Raw genomic sequence first — 17,027 nt, 5'->3', positions numbered from 1 at the left:
CGCCATGCTCAACGCGGCTGCAAGGATTCGGGGTGGATTGACTGAATGTGGCATTTCTTGTTGTGTACTATTCTTGTATACTGGATTAGTATAGTATCTTTCTTTTTGAGCAGCTATGTTTGTTTTGTATTGGTTAAGGAGAAATGTTGTGTTCGTCATGGGCACGCCTATGATGCACACCAAGGGAGGTAGGGAGTGTTAGTCTCCCCCGAGTTTTGGAGTTGGATGGTAGGCGCGGTGACGTGGAACCGGAGAGAATAAAAGGCCAGGGAAGGTGTTCCTCGTGGCCAATGACTCTATATTATTCTCTGTGTATTTATTAAAACTTATCTGCGAAACAGGCACTGTGTGTGCACGATGCAACACACCCCTCCCATGCCCTGAATACAGAAGTTAAAAACCAGCTGTGATTGGGACGCAGGGGACCCTGGTGCCACTGAACCTTCTGCACTGTGAACCTGCTGAACTATTGACAGCTGCGCTCTTGATATGTAGGGTCAAAACCTTTATCTCTGCCCTTCTATCACGATTTGTTGAAGATGCTGTGATTTCCAGCTTTACCGATTTACTGCGATTTAGCCCACTTCAGGAAATTAGTGCATGCATCGGACAATAGATCTTATCGATAATTTACAGAAACTGTTGACATTGTTTTTGATACGGGTGCTTGGAAAAAAAAAGAAAAAAAATGTATCCACCTCGCAAACGACACTTGTCAGAAGGGGGATTCGAACCCACGCCTCCAAAGGAGACTGAAACCTGAACGCAGCGCCTTAGAACACTCGGCCATCCTGACACTCGTGACACTGCACTGATGGCTCAATTTCCAGCTTATAAACCAAAATGAGTGCCATGTACTGAGTGAATGTTGTTTAAGGTCCTCTGTATTTTCAATTCCAGACCTTCCCGCTCAGGGAAACAGTGGGATCTGAAGCTGATGAAGGAGAGAGGATGGATCATCCTGACAGTGGATCCGGTGGTGACTGCTACTAATTCTCAATCATCTACTACATGGGGTGTGGACATGCTGAATTTTGAGCCAGTGCACATGGCCGGTGGTGACTGCTACTAATTCTCAATCATCTACTACAGGGGGTGTGGACATGCAGAATTTGGAGCCAGTTCAAGATTCAGATCAGGAGGTGCCTGGCTCCATACCAATCAACTCAGTGCCTCTGAGACAAGGACTTGAACGGTACAGTTTGAGTCCTCGACCGCCATGCTCAACGCGGCTGCAAGGATTCGGGGTGGATTGACTGAATGTGGCATTTCTTGTTGTGTACTATTCTTGTATACTGGTTTAGTATAGTATCTTTTTTTTTAGCAGCTATGTTTGTTTTGTATTGGTTTAGGAGAAATGTTGTGTTCGTCATGGGCACGCCTATGATGCACACCAAGGGAGGTAGGGAGTGTTAGTCTCCCCCGAGTTTTGGAGTTGGATGGTAGGCGCGGTGACGTGGAACCGGAGAGAATAAAAGGTCAGGGAAGGTGTTCCTCATGGCCAATGACTCTATATTATTCTCTGTGTATTTATTAAAACTTATTTGCGAAACAGGCACTGTGTGTGCACGATGCAACACACCCCTCCCATGCCCAGAATACAGAAGTTAAACACCAGCTGTGATTGGGACGCAGGGGACCCTGGTGCCACTGAACCTTCTGCACTGTGAACCTGCTGAACTATGGACAGCTGTGCTTTTGATATGTAGGGTCGAAACCTTTACCTCGGCCCCTCTATCACCATTTGTTGAAGATGCTGTGATTTCCTGCTTTACCGATTTACTGCGATTTAGCCAACTTCAGGCAATTAGTGCAAGCAACGGACAATAGATCTTATCGATAATTTACAGAAACTGTTGCCATTGTTTTTGATAAGGGTGCTTGGAAAAAAAAGTACAAAAATGTATCCACCACGCAAAGACACTTGTCAGAAGATGGGTTTGAACCCATGTCTCCAAGGGAGACTGTGACCTGAATGCAGCACCTTAGACCACCCAGCCATCCTGACACTCTTGACACCAGACTGAGGGCTCAATTTCCAGCTTATAAACCAAAATGAGTGCCATGTACTGAGTGAATGTTATTTAATGTCCTCTGTATTTTCAATTCCAGACCTTCCTGCTCAGGGAAACAGTGGGATCTGAAGCTGATGAAGGAGAGAGGATGGACCATCCTGACATTGGACCCTGTGGTGACTGCTACTAATTCTCAATCATCTACTACATGGGGTGTGGACTTGCAGAATTTTGAGCCAGTGCATATGGCCGGTGGTGACTGCTACTAATTCTCAATCATCTACTACAGGGGGTGTGGACATGCAGAATTTGGAGCCAGTTCAAGATTCAGATCAGGAGGTGCCTGGCTCCATACCAATCAACTCAGTGCCTCTGAGAAAAGGACTTGAACGGTACAGTTTGAGTCCTCGACCGCCATGCTCAACGCGGCTGCAAGGATTCGGGGTGGATTGACTGAATGTGGTATTTATTGTTGTGTACTATTCTTGTATACTGGATTAGTATAGTATCTTTTTTTTGAGCAGCTATGTTTGTTTTGTATTGGTTAAGGAGAAATGTTGTGTTCGTCATGGGCACGCCCATGATGCACACCAAGGGAGGTAGGGAGTGTTAGTCTCCCCCGAGTTTTGGAGTTGGATGGTAGGTGCGGTGATGTGGAATCGGAGAGAATAAAAGGTAGGGGAAGGTGTTCCTCGTGGCCAAAGACTCCATATTATTCTTTGTGTATTTATTAAAACTTCTCTGCAAAACAGGCACTGTGTGTGCACGACACAACACCCCCACCCCTCCCATCCCCTGAATACAGAAGTTAAAAACCAGCTGTGATTGGGACGCAGGGGACCCTGGTGCCACTGAACCTTCTGCACTGTGAACCTGCTGAACTATTGACAGCTGCGCTTTTGAAATGTAGGGTCGAAACCTTTATCTCGGCCCCTCTATCACGATTTGTTGAAGATGCTGTGATTTCCTGCTTTACCGATTTACTGCGATTTAGCCAACTTCAGGCAATTAGTGCAAGCCACGGAAAATAGATCTTATCGATAATTTACAGAAACTGTTGACATTGTTTTTGATAAGGGTGCTTGAAAAAAAAAAGTCCAAAAATGTATCCACCTCGCAAAAGAGGGGTTTGAACCCACGTCTCCAAGGGAGGCTGCAACCTGAACGCAGCGCCTTAGACCACTCGGCCATCCTGACACTCTTCACACCACGCTCATGGCTCAATTTCGAGCGTATAAACCAAAATGACTGCCATGTACTGAGTGAATGTTGTTTAATGTCCTCTGTATTTTCAATTCCAGACCTTCCTGCTCAGGGAAACAGTGGGATCTGAAGCTGATGAAGGAGAGAGGATGGATCATCCTGACAGTGAATCCGGTGGTGACTGCTACTAATTCTCAATCATCGACTACTTGGGGTGTGGACATGCAGAAGTTTGAGCCAGTGCACATGGCCGGTGGTGACTGCTACTAATTCTCAATCATCTACTACAAGGGGTGTGGACATGCAGAATTTGGAGCTAGTTCAAGATTCAGATCAGGAGGTGCCTGGCTCCATACCAATCAACTCAGTGCCTCTGAGACAAGGACTTGAACGGTACAGTTTGAGTCCTCGACCGCCATTCTCAACGCGGCTGCAAGGATTCGGGGTGGATTGACTGAATGTGGTATTTATTGTTGTGTACTATTCTTGTATACTGGATTAGTATAGTATCTTTTTTTTGAGCAGCTATGTTTGTTTTGTATTGGTTAAGGAGAAATGTTGTGTTCGTCATGGGCACGCCCATGATGCACACCAAGGGAGGTAGGGAGTGTTAGTCTCCCCCGAGTTTTGGAGTTGGATGGTAGGTGCGGTGATGTGGAATCGGAGAGAATAAAAGGTAGGGGAAGGTGTTCCTCGTGGCCAAAGACTCCATATTATTCTTTGTGTATTTATTAAAACTTCTCTGCAAAACAGGCACTGTGTGTGCACGACGCAACACCCCCACCCCTCCCATCCCCTGAATACAGAAGTTAAAAACCAGCTCTGATTGGGACGCAGGGGACCCTGGTGCCACTGAACCTTCTGCACTATGAACCTGCTGAACTATTGACAGCTGCGCTTTTGATATGTAGGGTCGAAACCTTTATCTCGGCCCCTCTATCACGATTTGTTGCAGATGCTGTGATTTCCTGCTTTACCGATTTACTGCGATTTAGCCAACTTCAGGCAATTAGTGCAAGCAACAGAAAATAGATCTTATCGATAATTTACAGAAACTGTTGACATTGTTTTTGATACGGTGCTTGGGAAAAAAAAGTCCAAAAATGTATCCACCTCGCAAAATACACTTGTCAGAAGTGGGATTTGAACCCACACCTGCAAGGGAGGCTGCGACTGGAACGCAGCGCCTTTGACCACTCAGCCATCCTGACACTCTTCAAACTTTACTCATGGCTCAATTTCGAACGTATAAATCAAAATGAGTGCCATGTACTGAGTGAATGTTGTTTAATGTCCTCTGTATTTTCAATTCCAGACCTTCCTGCTCAGGGAAACAGTGGGATCTGAAGCTGATGAAGGAGAGAGGATGGATCATCCTGACAGTGAATCCGGTGGTGACTGCTACTAATTCTCAATCATCGACTACTTGGGGTGTGGACATGCAGAAGTTTGAGCCAGTGCACATGGTCGGTGGTGACTGCTACTAATTCTCAATCATCTACTACAAGGGGTGTGGACATGCAGAATTTGGAGCTAGTTCAAGATTCAGATCAGGAGGTGCCTGGCTCCATACCAATCAACTCAGTGCCTCTGAGACAAGGACTTGAACGGTACAGTTTGAGTCCTCGACCGCCATTCTCAACGCGGCTGCAAGGATTCGGGGTGGATTGATTGAATGTGGCATTTCTTGTTGTGTACTATTCTTGTATACTGGATTAGTATAGTATCTTTTTTTTGAGCAGCTATGTTTGTTTTGTATTGGTTAAGGAGAAATGTTGTGTTCGTCATGGGCACGCCTATGATGCACACCAAGGGAGGTAGGGAGTGTTAGTCTCCCCCGAGTTTTGGAGTTGGGTGGTAGGCGCGGTGACGTGGAACCGGAGAGAATAAAAGGTCAGGGAAGGTGTTCCTCGTGGCCAATGACTCTATATTATTCTCTGTGTATTTATTAACACTTATCTGCGAAACAGGCACCGTGTGTGCACGATGCAACACACCCCTCCCATGCCCTGAATACAGAAGTTAAAAACCAGCTGTGATTGGGACGCAGGGGACCCTGGTGCCACTGAACCTTCTGCACTGTGAACCTGCTGAACTATTGACAGCTGCGCTCTTGATATGTAGGGTCGAAACCTTTATCTCTGCCCCTCTATCACGATTTGTTGAAGATGCTGTGATTTCCCGCTTTACCGATTTACTGCGATTTAGCCAACTTCAGGAAATTAGTGCAAGCAACGGACAATAGATCTTATCGATAATTTACAGAAACTGTTGACATTGTTTTTGATACGGGTGCTTGGAAAAAAAAAGTCAAAAAATGTATCCACCTCGCAAAAGACACTTGTCAGAAGTGGGATTCGAACCCACGCCTCCAAAGGAGACTGCGACCTGAATGCAGAGCCTTAAACCACTCGGCCACCCTGACACTCTTAACACTGCACTGATGGCTCAATTTCCAGCTTATAAACCAAAATGAGTGCCATGTACTGAGTGAATGTTGTTTAATGTCCTCTGTATTTTCAATTCCAGACCTTCCTGCTCAGGGAAACAGTGGGATCTGAAGCTGATGAAGGAGAGAGGATGGATCATCCTGACAGTAAATCCGGTGGTGACTGCTACTAATTCTCAATCATCGACTACTTGGGGTGTGGACATGCAGAAGTTTGAGCCAGTGCACATGGCCGGTGGTGACTGCTACTAATTCTCAATCATCTACTACAAGGGGTGTGGACATGCAGAATTTGGAGCCAGTTCAAGATTCAGATCAGGAGGTGCCTGGCTCCATACCAATCAACTCAGTGCCTCTGAGACAAGGACTTGAACGGTACAGTTTGAGTCCTTGACCGCCATGCTCAACGCGGCTGCAAGGATTCGGGGTGGATTGACTGAATGTGGCATTTCTTGTTGTGTACTATTCTTGTATACTGGATTAGTATAGTATCTTTTTTTTGAGCAGCTATGTTTGTTTTGTATTGGTTAAGGAGAAATGTTGTGTTCGTCATGGGCACGCCTATGATGCACACCAAGGGAGGTAGGGGAGTGTTAGTCTCCCCCGAGTTTTGGAGTTGGATGGTAGGCGCGGTGACGTGGAACTGGAGAGAATAAAAGGCCAGGGAAGGTGTTCCTCGTGGCCAATGACTCTATATTATTCTCTGTGTATTTATTAAAACTTATCTGCGAAACAGGCACCATGTGTGCACGATGCAACACACCCCTCCCATGCCCTGAATACAGAAGTTAAAAACCAGCTGTGATTGGGACGCAGGGGACCCTGGTGCCACTGAACCTTCTGCACTGTGAACCTGCTGAACTATTGACAGCTGCGCTCTTGATATGTAGGGTCAAAACCTTTATCTCTGCCCCTCTATCACGATTTGTTGAAGATGCTGTGATTTCCCGCTTTACCGATTTACTGCGATTTAGCCAACTTCAGGAAATTAGTGCAAGCAACGGACAATAGATCTTATCGATAATTTACAGAAACTGTTGACATTGTTTTTGATACGGGTGCTTGGAAAAAAAAAAGACAAAAAATGTATCCACCTCGCAAAAGACACTTGTGAGAAGTGGGATTCGATCCCACGCCTCCAGAGGAGACTGCGACCTGAATGCAGCGCCTTAGACCACTCGGCCATCCTGACACTCTTAACACTGCACTGATGGCTCAATTTCCAGCTTATAAACCAAAATGAGTGCCATGTACTGAGTGAATGTTGTTTAATGTCCTCTGTATTTTCAATTCCAGACCTTCCTGCTCAGGGAAACAGTGGGATCTGAAGCTGATGAAGGAGAGAGGATGGATCATCCTGACAGTGGATCCGGTGGTGACTGCTACTAATTCTCAATCATCTACTACATGGGGTGTGGACATGCTGAATTTTGAGCCAGTGCACATGGCCGGTGGTGACTGCTACTAATTCTCAATCATCTACTACAGGGGGTGTGGACATGCAGAATTTGGAGCCAGTTCAAGATTCAGATCAGGAGGTGCCTGGCTCCATACCAATCAACTCAGTGCCTCTGAGACAAGGACTTGAACGGTACAGTTTGAGTCCTCGACCGCCATGCTCAACGCGGCTGCAAGGATTCGGGGTGGATTGACTGAATGTGGCATTTCTTGTTGTGTACTATTCTTGTATACTGGTTTAGTATAGTATCTTTTTTTTGAGCAGCTATGTTTGTTTTGTATTGGTTAAGGAGAAATGTTGTGTTCGTCATGGGCACGCCTATGATGCACACCAAGGGAGGTAGGGAGTGTTAGTCTCCCCCGAGTTTTGGAGTTGGATGGTAGGCGCGATGACGTGGAACCGGAGAGAATAAAAGGTCAGGGAAGGTGTTCCTCGTGGCCAATGACTCTATATTATTCTCTGTGTATTTATTAAAATTAAAACTTATTTGCGAAACAGGCACTGTGTGTGCACGATGCAACACACCCCTCCCATGCCCTGAATACAGAAGTTAAAAACCAGCTGTGATTGGGACGCAGGGGACCCTGGTGCCACTGAACCTTCTGCACTGTGAACCTGCTGAACTATTGACAGCTGCGCTCTTGATATGTAGGGTCAAAACCTTTATCTCTGCCCCTCTATCACGATTTGTTGAAGATGCTGTGATTTCCCGCTTTACCGATTTACTGCGATTTAGCCAACTTCAGGAAATTAGTGCAAGCAACGGACAATAGATCTTATCGATAATTTACAGAAACTGTTGACATTGTTTTTGATACGGGTGCTTGGAAAAAAAAAGACAAAAAATGTATCCACCTCGCAAACGACACTTGTCAGAAGTGGGATTCAAACCCACGCCTCCAAAGAAGACTGCAACCTGAACGCAGCGCCTTAGACCACTCGGCCATCCTGACACTCGCGACACTAGACTGATGGCTCAATTTCCAGCTTATAAACCAAAATGAGTGCCATGTACTGAGTGAATGTTGTTTAATGTCCTCTGTATTTTCAATTCCAGACCTTCCTGCTCAGGGAAACAGTGGGATCTGAAGCTGATGAAGGAGAGAGGATGGATCATCCTGACAGTGGATCCGGTGGTGACTGCTACTAATTCTCAATCATCTACTACATGGGGTGTGGACATGCTGAATTTTGAGCCAGTGCACATGGCCGGTGGTGACTGCTACTAATTCTCAATCATCTACTACAGGGGGTGTGGACATGCAGAATTTGGAGCCAGTTCAAGATTCAGATCAGGAGGTGCCTGGCTCCATACCAATCAACTCAGTGCCTCTGAGACAAGGACTTGAACGGTACAGTTTGAGTCCTCGACTGCCATGCTCAACGCGGCTGCAAGGATTCGGGGTGGATTGACTGAATGTGGCATTTCTTGTTGTGTACTATTCTTGTATACTGGTTTAGTATAGTATCTTTTTTTTTAGCAGCTATGTTTGTTTTGTATTGGTTTAGGAGAAATGTTGTGTTCGTCATGGGCACGCCTATGATGCACACCAAGGGAGGTAGGGAGTGTTAGTCTCCCCCGAGTTTTGGAGTTGGATGGTAGGCGCGGTGACGAGGAACCGGAGAGAATAAAAGGTCAGGGAAGGTGTTCCTCATGGCCAATGACTCTATATTATTCTCTGTGTATTTATTAAAACTTATTTGCGAAACAGGCACTGTGTGTGCACGATGCAACACACCCCTCCCATGCCCAGAATACAGAAGTTAAAAACCAGCTGTGATTGGGACGCAGGGGACCCTGGTGCCACTGAACCTTCTGCACTGTGAACCTGCTGAACTATGGACAGCTGTGCTTTTGATATGTAGGGTCGAAACCTTTACCTCGGCCCCTCTATCACCATTTGTTGAAGATGCTGTGATTTCCTGCTTTACCGATTTACTGCGATTTAGCCAACTTCAGGCAATTAGTGCAAGCAACGGACAATAGATCTTATCGATAATTTACAGAAACTGTTGCCATTTTTTTTGATAAGGGTGCTTGGAAAAAAAAGTCCAAAAATGTATCCACCACTCAAAGACACTTGTCAGAAGATGGGTTTGAACCCATGTCTCCAAGGGAGACTGTGACCTGAATGCAGCACCTTAGACCACCCGGCCATCCTGACACTCTTGACACCAGATTGATGGCTCAATTTCCAGCTTATAAACCAAAATGAGTGCCATGTACTGAGTGAATGTTATTTAATGTCCTCTGTATTTTCAATTCCAGACCTTCCTGCTCAGGGAAACAGTGGGATCTGAAGCTGATGAAGGAGAGAGGATGGACCATCCTGACAGTGGACCCTGTGGTGACTGCTACTAATTCTCAATCATCTACTACATGGGGTGTGGACTTGCAGAATTTTGAGCCAGTGCATATGGCCGGTGGTGACTGCTACTAATTCTCAATCATCTACTACAGGGGGTGTGGACATGCAGAATTTGGAGCCAGTTCAAGATTCAGATCAGGAGGTGCCTGGCTCCATACCAATCAACTCAGTGCCTCTGAGACAAGGACTTGAACGGTACAGTTTGAGTCCTCGAACGCCATGCTCAACGCGGCTGCAAGGATTCGGGGTGGATTGACTGAATGTGGCATTTCTTGTTGTGTACTATTCTTGTATACTGGATTAGTATAGTATTTTTTTTTTGAGCAGCTATGTTTGTTTTGTATTGGTTAAGGAGAAATGTTGTGTTCATCATGGGCACGCCTCTGATGCACACCAAGGGAGGTAGGGAGTGTTAGTCTCCCCGAGTTTTGGAGTTGGATGGAAGGCGCGGTGACGTGGAACTGGAGAGAATAAAAGGCCAGGGAAGGTGTTCCTCGTGGCCAATGACTCTATATTATTCTCTATGTATTTATTAAAACTTATCTGCGAAACAGGCACCATGTGTGCACGATGCAACACACCCCTCCCATGCCCTGAATACAGAAGTTAAAAACCAGCTGTGATTGGGACGCAGGGGACCCTGGTGCCACTGAACCTTCTGCACTGTGAACCTGCTGAACTATTGACAGCTGCGCTCTTGATATGTAGGGTCAAAACCTTTATCTCTGCCCCTCTATCACGATTTGTTGAAGATGCTGTGATTTCCCGCTTTACCGATTTACTGCGATTTAGCCAACTTCAGGAAATTAGTGCAAGCCACGGAAAATAGATCTTATCGATAATTTACAGAAACTGTTGACATTGTTTTTGATAAGGGTGCTTGAAAAAAAAAAGTCCAAAAATGTATCCACCTCGCAAAAGACACTTATCAGAAGAGGGGTTTGAACCCACGTCTCCAAGGGAGGCTGCAACCTGCACGCAGCGCTTTAGACCACTCAGCCATCCTGACACTCTTCACACCACGCTCATGGCTCAATTTCGAGCGTATAAACCAAAATGACTGCCATGTACTGAGTGAATGTTGTTTAATGTCCTCTGTATTTTCAATTCCAGACCTTCCTGCTCAGGGAAACAGTGGGATCTGAAGCTGATGAAGGAGAGAGGATGGATCATCCTGACAGTGAATCCGGTGGTGACTGCTACTAATTCTCAATCATCGACTACATGGGGTGTGGACATGCAGAAGTTTGAGCCAGTGCACATGGCCGGTGGTTACTGCTACTAATTCTCAATCATCTACTACAAGGGGTGTGGACATGCAGAATTTGGAGCCAGTTCAAGATTCAGATCAGGAGGTGCCTGGCTCCATACCAATCAACTCAGTGCCTCTGAGACAAGGACTTGAACGGTACAGTTTGAGTCCTCGACCGCCATGCTCAACGCGGCTGCAAGGATTCGGGGTGGATTGACTGAATGTGGCATTTATTGTTGTGTACTATTCTTGTATACTGGATTAGTATAGTATCTTTTTTTTGAGCAGCTATGTTTGTTTTGTATTGGTTAAGGAGAAATGTTGTGTTCGTCATGGGCACGCCTATGATGCACACCAAGGGAGGTAGGGAGTGTTAGTCTCCCCTGAGTTTTGGAGTTGGATGGTAGGCGCGGTAACGTGGAACCGGAGAGAATAAAAGGCCAGGGAAGGTGTTCCTCGTGGCCAATGACTCTATATTATTCTCTGTGTATTTATTAAAACTTATCTGCGAAAGAGGCACCGTGTGTGCACGATGCAACACACCCCTCCCATGCCCTGAATACAGAAGTTAAAAACCAGCTGTGATTGGGACGCAGGGGACCCTGGTGCCACTGAACCTTCTGCACTGTGAACCTGCTGAACTATTGACAGCTGCGCTCTTGATATGTAGGGTCAAAACCTTTATCTCTGCCCCTCTATCACGATTTGTTGAAGATGCTGTGATTTCCCGCTTTACCGATTTACTGCGATTTAGCCAACTTCAGGAAATTAGTGCAAGCAACGGACAATAGATCTTATCGATAATTTACAGAAACTGTTGACATTGTTTTTGATACGGGTGCTTGGAAAAAAAAAGTCCAAAAATGTATCCACCTCGCAAAAGACACTTGTCAGAAGTGGGATTCGAACCCACGACTCCAAAGGAGACTGCGACCTGAACGCAGCGCCTTAGACCACTCGGCCATCCTGACACTCTTGACACTGCACTGATGGCTCAATTTCCAGCTTATAAACCAAAATGAGTGCCATGTACTGAGTGGATGTTGTTTAATGTCCTCTGTATTTTCAATTCCAGACCTTCCTGCTCAGGGAAACAGTGGGATCTGAAGCTGATGAAGGAGAGAGGATGGATCATCCTGACAGTAAATCCGGTGGTGACTGCTACTAATTCTCAATCATCGACTACTTGGGGTGTGGACATGCAGAAGTTTGAGCCAGTGCACATGGCCGGTGGTGACTGCTACTAATTCTCAATCATCTACTACAAGGGGTGTGGACATGCAGAATTTGGAGCCAGTTCAAGATTCAGATCAGGAGGTGCCTGGCTCCATACCAATCAACTCAGTGCCTCTGAGACAAGGACTTGAACGGTACAGTTTGAGTCCTCGACCGCCATGCTCAACGCGGCTGCAAGGATTCGGGGTGGATTGACTGAATGTGGCATTTCTTGTTGTGTACTATTCTTGTATACTGGATTAGTATAGTATCTTTTTTTTGAGCAGCTATGTTTGTTTTGTATTGGTTAAGGAGAAATTTTGTGTTCGTCATGGGCACGCCTATGATGCACACCAAGGGAGGTAGGGAGTGTTAGTCTCCCCCGAGTTTAGGACTTGGATGGTAGGCGCAGTGACGTGGAACTGGAGAGAATAAAAGGCCAGGGAAGGTGTTCCTCGTGGCCAATGACTCTATATTATTCTCTGTGTATTTATTAAAACTTATCTGCGAAACAGGCACCATGTGTGCACGATGCAACACACCCCTCCCATGCCCTGAATACAGAAGTTAAAAACCAGCTGTGATTGGGACGCAGGGGACCCTGGTGCCACTGAACCTTCTGCACTGTGAACCTGCTGAACTATTGACAGCTGCGCTCTTGATATGTAGGGTCAAAACCTTTATCTCTGCCCCTCTATCACGATTTGTTGAAGATGCTGTGATTTCCCGCTTTACCGATTTACTGCGATTTAGCCAACTTCAGGAAATTAGTGCAAGCAACGGACAATAGATCTTATCGATAATTTACAGAAACTGTTGACATTGTTTTTGATACGGGTGCTTGGAAAAAAAAAGACAAAAAATGTATCCACCTCGCAAAAGACACTTGTCAGAAGTGGGATTTGAACCCACGCCTCCAAAGGAGACTGCAACCTGAACGCAGCGCCTTAGACCACTCAGCCATCCTGACACTCTTGACACTGCACTGATGGCTCAATTTCCAGCTTATAAACCAAAATGAGTGCCATGTATTGAGTGAATGTTGTTTAATGTCCTCTGTATTTTCAATTCCAGACCTTCCTGCTCAGGGAAACAGTGGGATCTGAAGCTGATGAAGGAGAGAGGATGGATCATCCTGACAGTAAATCCGGTGGTGACTGCTACTAATTCTCAATCATCGACTACTTGGGGTGTGGACATGCAGAAGTTTGAGCCAGTGCACATGGCCGGTGGTGACTGCTACTAATTCTCAATCATCTACTACAAGGGGTGTGGACATGCAGAATTTGGAGCCAGTTCAAGATTCAGATCAGGAGGTGCCTGGCTCCATACCAATCAACTCACTGCCTCTGAGACAAGGACTTGAACGGTACAGTTTGAGTCCTCGACCGCCATGCTCAACGCGGCTGCAAGGATTCGGGGTGGATTGACTGAATGTGGCATTTCTTGTTGTGTACTATTCTTGTATACTGGTTTAGTATAGTATCTTTTTTTTGAGCAGCTATGTTTGTTTTGTATTGGTTAAGGAGAAATGTTGTGTTCGTCATGGGCATGCCTATGATGCACACCAAGGGAGGTAGGGAGTGTTAGTCTCCCCGAGTTTTGGAGTTGGATGGTAGGCGCGGTGACGTGGAACCGGAGAGAATAAAAGGTCAGGGAAGGTGTTCCTCGTGGCCAATGACTCTATATTATTCTCTGTGTATTTATTAAAACTTATTTGCGAAACAGGCACTGTGTGTGCACGATGCAACACACCCCTCCCATGCCCTGAATACAGAAGTTAAAAACCAGCTGTGATTGGGACGCAGGGGACCCTGGTGCCACTGAACCTTCTGCACTGTGAACCTGCTGAACTATTGACAGCTGTGCTTTTGATATGTAGGGTCGAAACCTTTATCTCTGCCCCTCTATCACGATTTGTTGAAGATGCTGTGATTTCCCGCTATACCGATTTACTGCGATTTAGCCAACTTCAGAAAATTAGTGCAAGCAACGGACAATAGATCTTATCGATAATTTACAGAAACTGTTGACATTGTTTTTGATACGGGTGCTTGGAAAAAAAAAGTCCAAAAATGTATCCACCTCGCAAAAGACACTTGTCAGAAGTGGGATTCGAACCCACGACTCCAAAGGAGACTGCGACCTGAACGCAGCGCCTTAGACCACTCGGCCATCCTGACACTCTTGACACTGCACTGATGGCTCAATTTCCAGCTTATAAACCAAAATGAGTGCCATGTACTGAGTGAATGTTGTTTAATGTCCTCTGTATTTTCAATTCCAGACCTTCCTGCTCAGGGAAACAGTGGGATCTGAAGCTGATGAAGGAGAGAGGATGGATCATCCTGACAGTGGATCCGATGGTGACTGCTACTAATTCTCAATCATCTACTACATGGGGTGTGGACATGCTGAATTTTGAGCCAGTGCACATGGCCGGTGGTGACTGCTACTAATTCTCAATCATCTACTACAGGGGGTGTGGACATGCAGAATTTGGAGCCAGTTCAAGATTCATATCAGGAGGTGCCTGGCTCCATACCAATCAACTCAGTGCCTCTGAGACAAGGACTTGAACGGTACAGTTTGAGTCCTCGACCGCCATGCTCAACGCGGCTGCAAGGATTCGGGGTGGATTGACTGAATGTGGCATTTCTTGTTGTGTACTATTCTTGTATACTGGTTTAGTATAGTATCTTTTTTTTGAGCAGCTATGTTTGTTTTGTATTGGTTAAGGAGAAATGTTGTGTTCGTCATGGGCACGCCTATGATGCACACCAAGGGAGGTAGGGAGTGTTAGTCTCCCCCGAGTTTTGGAGTTGGATGGTAGGCGCGGTGACGTGGAACCGGAGAGAATAAAAGGTCAGGGAAGGTGTTCCTCGTGGCCAATGACTCTATATTATTCTCTGTGTATTTATTAAAACTTACTTGCGAAACAGGCACTGTGTGTGCACGATGCAACACACCCCTCCCATGCCCTGAATACAGAAGTTAAAAAACAGCTGTGATTGGGACGCAGGGGACCCTGGTGCCACTGAACCTTCTGCACTGTGAACCTGCTGAACTATTGACAGCTGTGCTTTTGATATGTAGGGTCGAATCCTTTATCTCGGCCCCTCTATCACGATTTGTTTAAGATGCTGTGATTTCCTGCTTTACCGATTTACTGCGATTTAGCCAACTTCAGGCAATTAGTGCAAGCAACGGAAAATAGATCTTATCGATAATTTACAGAAACTGTTGACATTGTTTTTGATACGGTGCTTGGGAAAAAAAAGTCCAAAAATGTATCCACCTCGCAAAATACACTTGTCAGAAGTGGGATTTGAACCCACACCTCCAAGGGAGGCTGCGACCTGAACACAGCGCCTTAGACCACTCGGCCATTCTGACACTCTTCAAACCTCCCTCATGGCACAATTTCGAGCGTATAAACCAAAATGAGTGCCATGTACTGAGTGAAAGTTGTTTAATGTCCTCTGTGTTTTCAATTCCAGACCTTCCTGCTCAGGGAAACAGTGGGATCTAAAGCTGATGAAGGAGAGAGGATGGATCATCCTGACAGTGAATCCGGTGGTGACTGCTACTAATTCTCAATCATCGACTACATGGGGTGTAAACATGCAGAAGTTTGAGCCAGTGCACATGGCCGGTGGTGACTGCTACTAATTCTCAATCATCTACTACAAGGGGTGTGGACATGCAGAATTTGGAGCCAGTTCAAGATTCAGATCAGGAGGTGCCTGACTCCATACCAATCAACTCAGTGCCTCTGAGACAAGGACTTGAACGGTACAGTTTGAGTCCTCGACCGCCATGCTCAACACGGCTGCAAGGATTCGGGGTGGATTGACTGAATGTGGCATTTCTTGTTGTGTACTATTCTTGTATACTGGATTAGTATAGTATCTTTTTTTTGAGCAGCTATGTTTGTTTTGTATTGGTTAAGGAGAAGTGTTGTGTTCGTCATGGGCACGCCTATGATGCACACCAAGGGAGGTAGGGAGTGTTAGTCTCCCCCGAGTTTTGGAGTTGGATGGTAGGCGCGGTGACGTGGAACCGGAGAGGATAAAAGGTCAGGGAAGGTGTTCCTCGTGGCCAATGACTCTATATTATTCTCTGTGTATTTATTAAAACTTATCTGTGAAACAGGCACTGTGTGTGCACGATGCAACACACCCCTCCCATGCCCTGAATACAGAAGTTAAAAACCAGCTGTGATTGGGATGCAGGGGACCCTGGTGCCACTGAACCTTCTGCACTGTGAACCTGCTGAACTATTGACAGCTGTGCTTTTGATATGTAGGGTCGAAACCTTTATCTCGGCCCCTCTATCACGATTTGTTGAAGATGCTGTGATTTCCTGCTTTACCGATTTACTGCGATTTAGCCAACTTCAGGCAATTAGTGCAAGCAACGGACAATAGATCTTATCGATAATTTACAGAAACTGTTGACATTGTTTTTGATAAGGGTGCTTGGAAAAAAAAAGTCCAAAAATGTATCCACCTCGCAAAAGACACTTGTCAGAAGAGGGGCTTGAACCCACGTCTCCAAGGGAGACTGTGATCTGAATGCAGCACCTTAGACCACCCGGCCATCCTGACACTCTTGACACCAGACTGATGGCTCAATTTCCAGCTTATAAACCAAAATGAGTGCCATGTACTAAGTGAATGTTGTTTAATGTCCTCTGTATTTTCAATTCCAGACCTTCCTGCTCAGGGAAACAGTGGGATCTGAAGCTGATGAAGGAGAGAGGATGGATCATCCTGACAGTGGACCCTGTGGTGACTGCTACTAATTCTCAATCATCTACTACATGGGGTGTGGACTTGCAGAATTTTTAGCCAGTGCATATGGCCGGTGGTGACTGCTACTAATTCTCAATCATCTACTACAGGGGGTGTGGACATGCAGAATTTGGAGCCAGTTCAAGATTCAGATCAGGAGGTGCCTGGCTCCATACCAATCAACTCAGTGCCTCTGAGACAAGGACTTGAACCGTACAGTTTGAGTCCTCGACCGCCATGCTCAACGCGGCTGCAAGGATTCGGGGTGG

The 17,027-nt window shown here is 46.0% G+C and overlaps 5 non-coding genes across 5 annotated transcripts; all 5 read right to left on the bottom strand.

Annotated features, from left to right (window-relative positions):
* Window positions 1-5,560: 5,560 nt before the first annotated feature.
* On the bottom strand, window positions 5,561-5,643 carry TRNAL-CAG (transfer RNA leucine (anticodon CAG)). Its single transcript has one exon. It is a non-coding gene; the product is annotated as a tRNA-Leu (tRNA).
* Window positions 5,644-11,635: 5,992 nt separating this feature from the next.
* On the bottom strand, window positions 11,636-11,718 carry TRNAL-CAG (transfer RNA leucine (anticodon CAG)). The gene has a single exon. It is a non-coding gene; the product is annotated as a tRNA-Leu (tRNA).
* Window positions 11,719-12,849: 1,131 nt separating this feature from the next.
* TRNAL-CAG (transfer RNA leucine (anticodon CAG)) lies at window positions 12,850-12,932 on the bottom strand. Its single transcript has one exon. It is a non-coding gene; the product is annotated as a tRNA-Leu (tRNA).
* A 1,130-nt stretch (window positions 12,933-14,062) lies between these two features.
* On the bottom strand, window positions 14,063-14,145 carry TRNAL-CAG (transfer RNA leucine (anticodon CAG)). Its single transcript has one exon. It is a non-coding gene; the product is annotated as a tRNA-Leu (tRNA).
* Window positions 14,146-15,275: 1,130 nt separating this feature from the next.
* Window positions 15,276-15,358, bottom strand: TRNAL-CAG (transfer RNA leucine (anticodon CAG)). The gene has a single exon. It is a non-coding gene; the product is annotated as a tRNA-Leu (tRNA).
* Between the last annotated feature and the right edge of the window lie 1,669 nt (window positions 15,359-17,027).

Source organism: Pleurodeles waltl, unplaced genomic scaffold (assembly GCF_031143425.1).
Source record: "Pleurodeles waltl isolate 20211129_DDA unplaced genomic scaffold, aPleWal1.hap1.20221129 scaffold_39, whole genome shotgun sequence".
NCBI lineage: Eukaryota > Metazoa > Chordata > Amphibia > Caudata > Salamandridae > Pleurodeles > Pleurodeles waltl.
The sequence above is the reverse complement of the archived record's forward strand: the minus strand, read 5'-3'. Positions and strand labels throughout refer to the sequence as shown.